The sequence below is a fragment of the Corvus brachyrhynchos genome, unplaced genomic scaffold (genome assembly GCF_000691975.1).
Source record: "Corvus brachyrhynchos isolate BGI_N302 unplaced genomic scaffold, ASM69197v1 scaffold90, whole genome shotgun sequence".
Classification (NCBI taxonomy): Eukaryota; Metazoa; Chordata; class Aves; order Passeriformes; family Corvidae; genus Corvus; species Corvus brachyrhynchos.
The window spans coordinates 951,837-959,834 of record NW_008236932.1 but is presented as its reverse complement, the minus strand read 5'-3'; positions in this window follow the sequence as shown (position 1 = coordinate 959,834).

Here is a 7,998-nt window from a genome sequence, read left to right as displayed (position 1 = left end):
GTGATGCTGGTTTTAAACTCCCCCAGCCATTATCCACACAAGTCACTGGGTTTGATTAATATATCTTATTTAAAAATATTTTAAGGCTTTTATTCTTTGTGTAATATGGAAGTCCATTCTTTTGGATTTCTAAAATACCCAGGTTAAGTGGCTTCAATTTCTAGGGAATCAGGGATACAAATACAGATTGAGCAAATGAATTAATTCTAAATTCACAGTATGAACTGGACGAGTGGAGGAAGTGGATCATAATTGTGGACAAGTAAGAGCAGAACACAACTGATCTGGTGTAGGGGAGTACAGATTAAGACCAAAGTGAGGACCTTAAATATGAGTACCTTAAATGAGAAGGGTAAACATTACAAATGTTAATATGTAAAAGTCATACAAGTGTGAATGTGAGAGGAGGTGTTTTAAAAATTAACACTTTCTTGTGAACTTAATAAACATTCACATTAGTTAGAAAAATTCTAGCTTGAACTTTTAGAAAAATCTATACAGCCTGATAAAAAAGAACATTATATGACATTCAGAGTTTTGCTACCCAGGTAAATGATGCTGGATTTCTTTCTGTGTTCTCTTAACAACAAATGAGAAAACTTCCCCAGAGTACACAAAGATTTTCATTTATTTCCAAGGTTCTTTTACACCCCAAAGCATTTGGTAGGAATTAGTATAGAAAATATTTAGCTGATTTTTTTTTCAAAATTGACATGAAAAGGATGTATACTTAACATTTTTGTTTAGCAGACATAAGAATGTGCGTGGATGAGAGTTGTTATTCACAATAAATGTCCAACACTATAAATCCTCTTAAAGGAGCAAAACAACAGTGAATCACCTCTTCCTGACATTGGTGATAGTGATGTAAGAGCTTGGGCTGCTAGAACTCTAAACTCTTGTCTTTTCTTTTACTTGATTCAGGATTTCCTGGAAAAGAGCCTGAGAATAGTTGTCATTAAGATGTTACTCTCTATTATAGCTTGAAGTGCAAAAGATGCGAATATTGAGACGCATAAAAATGCCCCTTTTTAAATGCTTGCTTTCTCTCTTCTCATTTCTCCCTAATGTTCAAGTTAATGAGACATGGCTCAGAAGTATTTAAGATGTTCTCATTTTGCTTCTTTGGCAAACTACTTATATAGCTAAATAACAACCATGAGAACACCAAAAAAATTGCAGGCAGCCTGGAGATAGAGATGGAGAAATTAGTTCTTGTTTGTCCCCATACTGTACCTGCTGTCTTTGTTAACATCTGGGGCAGTTTCTGAGTTGGCAACCCAGTTACATGTTGCTGATGAGTTATATAAGGAAAGCCACAGAAGAAATTATTTTAAAATAGTGTATGTAAGGATTTCAATAAGAACAGCAGGTGCTGGTTTGATATAATTAATCGAAGCATGTTTCTAAGTGCTAACAAAAGTAAGCCCATATTTTGAGATAAAAAGTATTTTTTCTTCCCAGAAATAAATTAGAGGGTTTTAACTTTGAACAGAAAGATAATTGTCATCTACTAGTATTCCTGGGCATATTTTTCAGTCACTTTGTCAATTTATGAGGGACTAAAGTTATAGATCACTGTATTTGTAGATCACTTATGGAAGAACTCTTGAATTTTTGCCTGTACAACTCATACATAATAGAAATCTACTTCTGTTTCTAAAAATGAAAGAAGTCCAGCTTAAACCAAAAGATAGTGTTTTAATTCTAATCATGTCAAGACTCATTAGGAGCTATGAAAAACCTCAAAGAGTGCTTATTATTCTTGTGGATTTCAGTATGATTTCTAACCTAAGTATTTGCCACATGAAAACAAATGTTTCCTGTTGGTTTGAAATCCACCTGTACCATTAATCCTTATTATTAACTTTTCTAATTTAAATCTTAATTTTAAACAATTTTTCTAATGAATGTTGAAAGGTGAGATTTATACTACAACATGAAATGCAATTTAATCTATAAATTCCCTTCTAGGTAGTGTCTTACCATATGTGAATTAGAATAAAACTAGGGTTATGCCAAGCAACACTGGTTGCCAGCAGTCTAACCTTAGTGAGGATTAGGACCATTTCATGGCAAGTAGGGGACTGAAATAATTTTGGATATGGTTATAAGAGATACCCTGAGCTAGTACTCTTAAAATGTTGGAAGCTCTTTGCATCCTCTGACTTTCTAGCTGCTTCCTTCCCAGACTCTTCAGAGCAGAGTCAGAAATTTTTTCCCCATCTAGGCCTGACCCTGGGGGGATTGTGAATGATTGGCACAGAAAGAAAAAGTAGAAATGCCTTTGAAATAATATTTGATGGCAGCAGTGCAAAAGCTGAAATCTGTTTTATGTCCTGATTCAACATGCATGCACGTCACAGACTCAGTCCTGGGCAGCACCTGAGTGTGTCAATGCTAAACATCACACACACACTAGGGCAAGTCCTGCCTGACCAACCTAATGGCATTCTACAGCGGAGGGACAAGGGCTAGGGATGTCTTTTGTTTGGATTCTGCAAAGCTTTAGGCACAGTCCCCCAGAACATCCTTCATTCCAGATTGGAGAGAGGTGGGTTTGATGACTGACTCGTGGGTGGATAAAGAGTTGGCTGGATGGTCACTTCCAGAGGGTGGTGGTCAATGTCTCAGAATCCCAACAGACATCTGTAACAAGTGGTGTCCTCAAGGATTTGTATTGGGACCACTGTTATTTAATATATTCAGTAATGACATAGATGAAGGGATCATGTGCAGCCTCAGCAAATCTCCAGATGATACCAAGATGAGTGGTGTAGTGGTGCAGTCCTGAAGGATGGGACATCATCCAGAGGGACCTGGTCAATCTTGAGGGGTGGGCCTGTGTGAATCTCATGCAGTTCAACAAGGCCAAGTGCGAAGTGCTACATCTGGGTCAGGGCAACTCAGCATCAATCCAGGTGGTGGGGTGAATGGATTGAGAGAAGCCCTTCTTGGAAGGACTTAGGGCTGCTGGTGGATGAGAGGATGGACATGACCCAGCCAGGTGTGCTCACAGGGGATTCTGCCCCTCTGCTCTGATCTGGTGAGACTCCCCCTGGAACACTACATCCAGCTCTGGGGTTCCCAGCACAGGAATTGACCTGTTGAAGAGAGTCCAGATCAGAGGGATGGAACACTTCTCCTCTGAAAAAATTGGGCTGAGAGAATTGGGATTGTTCAGCTGAAGCAGAGAAGGCTTTGGGGTGACCACAGTGCAGCTTTCCAGTACCTGAAGGGAGTCTACAAGAAAGACGGGGAGAGATTTTTACAAGGGCATATAGTGACAGGACAAGGGGAAGGTCTTTAAACTGAAAACCAGTAGATGTAGATTAGATCTTCAGAAGAAATTCTTTACTGTGAGGGTGGTGAGGCACTCACCAGGTACAGGTTGTCCAGGGAAGTTATGAGTGACATGTCCCTGGAAAGTGTTCAAGGCCAGGGTGCCTGAGGCTCTGAGCAGCCCTATTGTGGAAGGTGTCCGTGTCCATGACACAGGACTTGGAACCAGATGACCTTTAAGATCCTTTTCAACCCAAACCATTCTATGATTCTGTGATACAAGATCATCTGCAATCCTGCTATGCAAGTCCCATGAATTGCTGGAAGTTTCTGTATGGAGATCATGTCCTTAATAAATATTATTTTATGTTCTCCTCAAGACTTTAAAAGTCCAAGGCAACACAGGAACAAAGACTACTGGAAGAATGAATGGAAATGTCCCTGCTCTTGTTTTACACATGCAGCTCTGCTTTGTTCTTGAACCACAACACATATACATGGCACTCTTTAGTCCTATTGCCCACTACTAAGTTGAAGAGCTGAAGATACTGTATGGGCTGGATTTGCATAAATATAAACAGATATTTAAGAAATCTCCATAGATGGATGTGAAGTGACAAATCTCTTCTAACTAATTTGCACAAGGAAGCTTGTAAGAAGCTGTGGACTAAAAGGAAAATTAAAATACCTCATTTCTCTTAACTAAATGTGTGGACAATAAGCAATGGAAGGGAGAAAGAAGCAGTAAGTGTCTATTGTGGGATGTTCTCTAATAAGTGTTATTATTCTTCCCTTACTTAAAAAATATTGTGGGATTTGCTTCTCAGAGGCTTTTATGGCCTTCAGCTTTCGCTTGCAAGCTGGACTATATGGCACTTTCTCTATGCATAAAACCCATCTTGCACTTCCTGGAGAGAAAGACCCAGACATCCTGCATCTACTGTCCCTAGGCTGAACCTCACTGACCCTCCGCAGGTGGAATCCAGATATTTAATCTCTTGGTCTTTGTGGTTATCCTTTACGCAGCTGCTGTGACAACTCACAATAATATAGTATAATATGACCTTCAGTTATACTTGCTGTCTGCAAATCAGACCTGTTAGATGCCTAGCATTAACTCTGGCGAGTAAACAAAAGTTCATTAAGGAAATTACTGTATGTTTTATGCATAAATGAGTACTGCACCTTCAAAGGTTATGTTAGACAAATTATTTTCATGTCACTCATCAAATTCTTAGAAAAGAGGCATTATTATTTAAATGCATTATTTAAGTCATGTTAAGAAACAATAAATCCAAATTCTCCTGGCATAAATACGATGCAAAGGCAGCATTTAGATCAGTTCTTATAGAAGAACCGTGTACATGAAGCTGAAAAGATGATAAATACTGTACCCTGTGTTATTATTCATGAAGGTATTCAGAATGCAGAGGTCTGATATGTTTGGAACTCTGTAACTGGATGGCTAAAACAGAACATCAATTCTGCAAATAATGTCTTTGTTTTGCGATAGAATAGCTGTGATGCTATTGTCACCTTCTTTCTCATCATTGTGGTTAAAAAATGAAATCTGCCAATAAAGGGAAGAGAGGTAGCTTGAGAAAGAGCAGCACTGGTGTTCTGACAATTAATGAAAGCTGCCTAGGGGCTGCTGGCCAAACCTGGCACTGGAAATTTGCAGAAGGTTCCAAGTGACCCTTCTAATATACAACCCAAGCATGTTTCAAGTATTTAAACCAAGAGATGCTTTTTAAAATCTTTTAAAGTTCGTTATTTAGGTAGTATCTTATTGATAGAATTATACCTGGAGAATTTCTTAAATTAAAGCTAAAATTTATTTTATGGCTATGGAATCAGTTGTGGATTCGAAACATTGATTTGTGTTGTGTTTAGTTGTGGCCTTGCATCATTCCAAGTTATATGGACCTTAAATATATTAGAATGATTGCAGGTATTTTCTGGACATTTCTGACATTTGATTTGTCAAAGAGAGAATGAGAGACTAAGAGAGAAAAAGAAGTTATTCAAAATTTGGTATGAATAATTTAATTTTTATTAATTCTTCATTGAAGATTAGTGTGGTACCTTTTCCACATCTCTTTTTAAATCATTTTTATCGGAAAAATATCCTTAACTCAGAGATCTGTGGGATTCCAATAACCAAACACTGTTACACAATTCTGACTAACATTCTTTGGGACCAGACAGTTTAATGATTGGACATTTATGAGACTTTTTATCTAACAAGAAATTGTCATCTTTTTTTGTCATTTGTAAAGGATAGTTTCGCATGGGACCAATCTGGTAAGGTGGCAGGGAAATTTGGATGAGGGATATTCCAAGAAGACAAAAGGAGCTGAACTTCTGTTTAGGGTGAAAACCTTGACTCCCTGAAGATCGTAAAAACACTTTCACTTTACACATCTATATATCCAGCAGATTATTTTTTTCTTTCTAAACCTTGCTGGAATATTAAGGAGAAAATCTTTAAGGGAGTATTATGATCACAGGTTCTAAATTAACCAATTCTTCTGGCTGGTTCATAATACATGAGAAATGGATTAATCTGACTTAAGGAATTACATCATTCAAGAGACAAACTTCTGACACCTTTTCTGCTTACATTGCTTTATCATAAACACTATATGACAAGAACATAGACAAAAGTCGCATCAGGTGCAATAGTACTACAGTGGTGTCAGGAGCATGCTGTGGTGAAACATTCAGTGAAATAAGGATTACTAGGAGATACATTTCAGGAATTTTTACAGCCATTGGTTGTCTCACATGGGAGAAAGAATTAAGAAAACAAAACAAAAAATGTCTTGTCTCAGCCATGTGCCTCCAAAATATAAGATTTGTTTTAGTACCTTTTAATAAGAGAAATTGTATCTTTAAGAGTTAGCTTATTGCTTACCAAACATTCTGTGAAAGTCACTCAGACCACTGCTGAAGTAGTGGTTTAAAGCAATTTTTGTCTTTTACTGATTTATCTATTTTCAGTTGAAGAAATCACTTTCAAATATGGTCTTTGGAGGGGAGCTTCAGAAATACTTACTTGCTCATCTGATATTTTTTTCCCCAATTTTAGTACCAATTTTATTCTACTTTGCGTTGGGTCAGTCTGAATGTATTCACAAGTAGTTCATCAGTCTGGTTTTCATACTTTGATTTAGAAAATGAGAATGTGTGTCAGAATAGATATTAAGAAGAGCATCACATTGTTCAAAAAACTTGTATTTGACTTCTTTAAAATAGCATGTTGTTCAAAGAAGGAATAGAAGAGAGGTTCTTGAAGAGAAATTTTATGGCACTAAAATAATCTCTTCATATAAAGAAATTTCTACCTCTGTCATGTGTCCAATAAAGAACTTGCATTAATTATAATTTATTAGAAAATTATAGTACCCAAGGTATCATGCTTCACTCTCAGCAAAATGAAATACTTTTCTTACACAATTAAACTTTTTTCTTCAGACTTCATAAAAAATATTTCAATAAGATCTGCAGTGGCAACAAAACAAAATGGTGTGAATTCATAAGGTTCATTGCAGACAACTTAAACATTGTCTGGTTGATTTTTGAATACCTCCAATTTATTCTGTTATCTGACTCTTGTCTTAAAACATGAAACTTTTGTACCTCCTTTCTCCCCAGAGAAATGAGTTTACAATTATCCCCAGGAAATACCATTATTAACAACAAATGAACTTTAATGTTACCTCTTGAATATTCAAACCTAGTGGCTTCCAAATCACTTGTCTAAGATATTTGGGGGCTATCTAGAGAGAAGATGCATCAGGTAAAACTTCAATTTTTGTCTGGTCTGAGTTGGTGGGGTACAATTGACCATGAAAGTGTGATTTGAGCTAAAAGAAACAGATGAGATCTAATCAAATTATTTATTTGTGGTTTTTTAGCATCTGAGTAGAAAATTTTCACTCAGGCAGGAGTTTATATGTACAAAGCAACATTTGAAAATGAGATTTGATATCCACAGGCACTTAGGAATTTCTAAAAAAATTGCTTCATATATCCCCAATCTGTGAACATGAATGACAGTGTTAGGAGTGGGCTGAGTTAAAATACAGATACTTACAGATCATAGCACACACAGAACTCTTAGTCTTATTCAATCTTTCCTGTGAAGCTGCCTAAAACTATTGGAAAATAACTAAAATAGCAAGGAAAAAGAGGACTACTACACTTGTATAAATATTTAACAGTGATGTAGTCTTTTAAATTTTCATGCTCCTTTGTGTATGAAAGCATATATTTGTTTCTAATTAAGACAAAAAGTGTTGCAGTTAATACAGAAGATGTATTTGTCAGTGAATGTTTCTAAGACATTTTAAAGAAGAAGAATATATTGTATGCTGTTTCACTTTCTATTTCCTAGATTTTCTGCTTTACATTGCTTATAAATCTGGAATGTAGTTTTATTTAGTACTTGATCTTGCATAATATAATGCAAATATATATATATAGAGAACAGAAAATTATTGGGAATTTTACCTCACAAGGTTTGACAAATAATTGCAGACATTGTTAAAGCAGATGCCAAACTCTAAGTACATTAGAAGTCACAAAAGAAATGCCAGGGAAAGAAAAAAATGAACACCAAATAATAAAATTAAGTAAATGGGCCTAGAAAAAAAGATAATGAAACAATCCACATTTTAATACTTTAGATCTATTGCAGAATACTCTGAACAA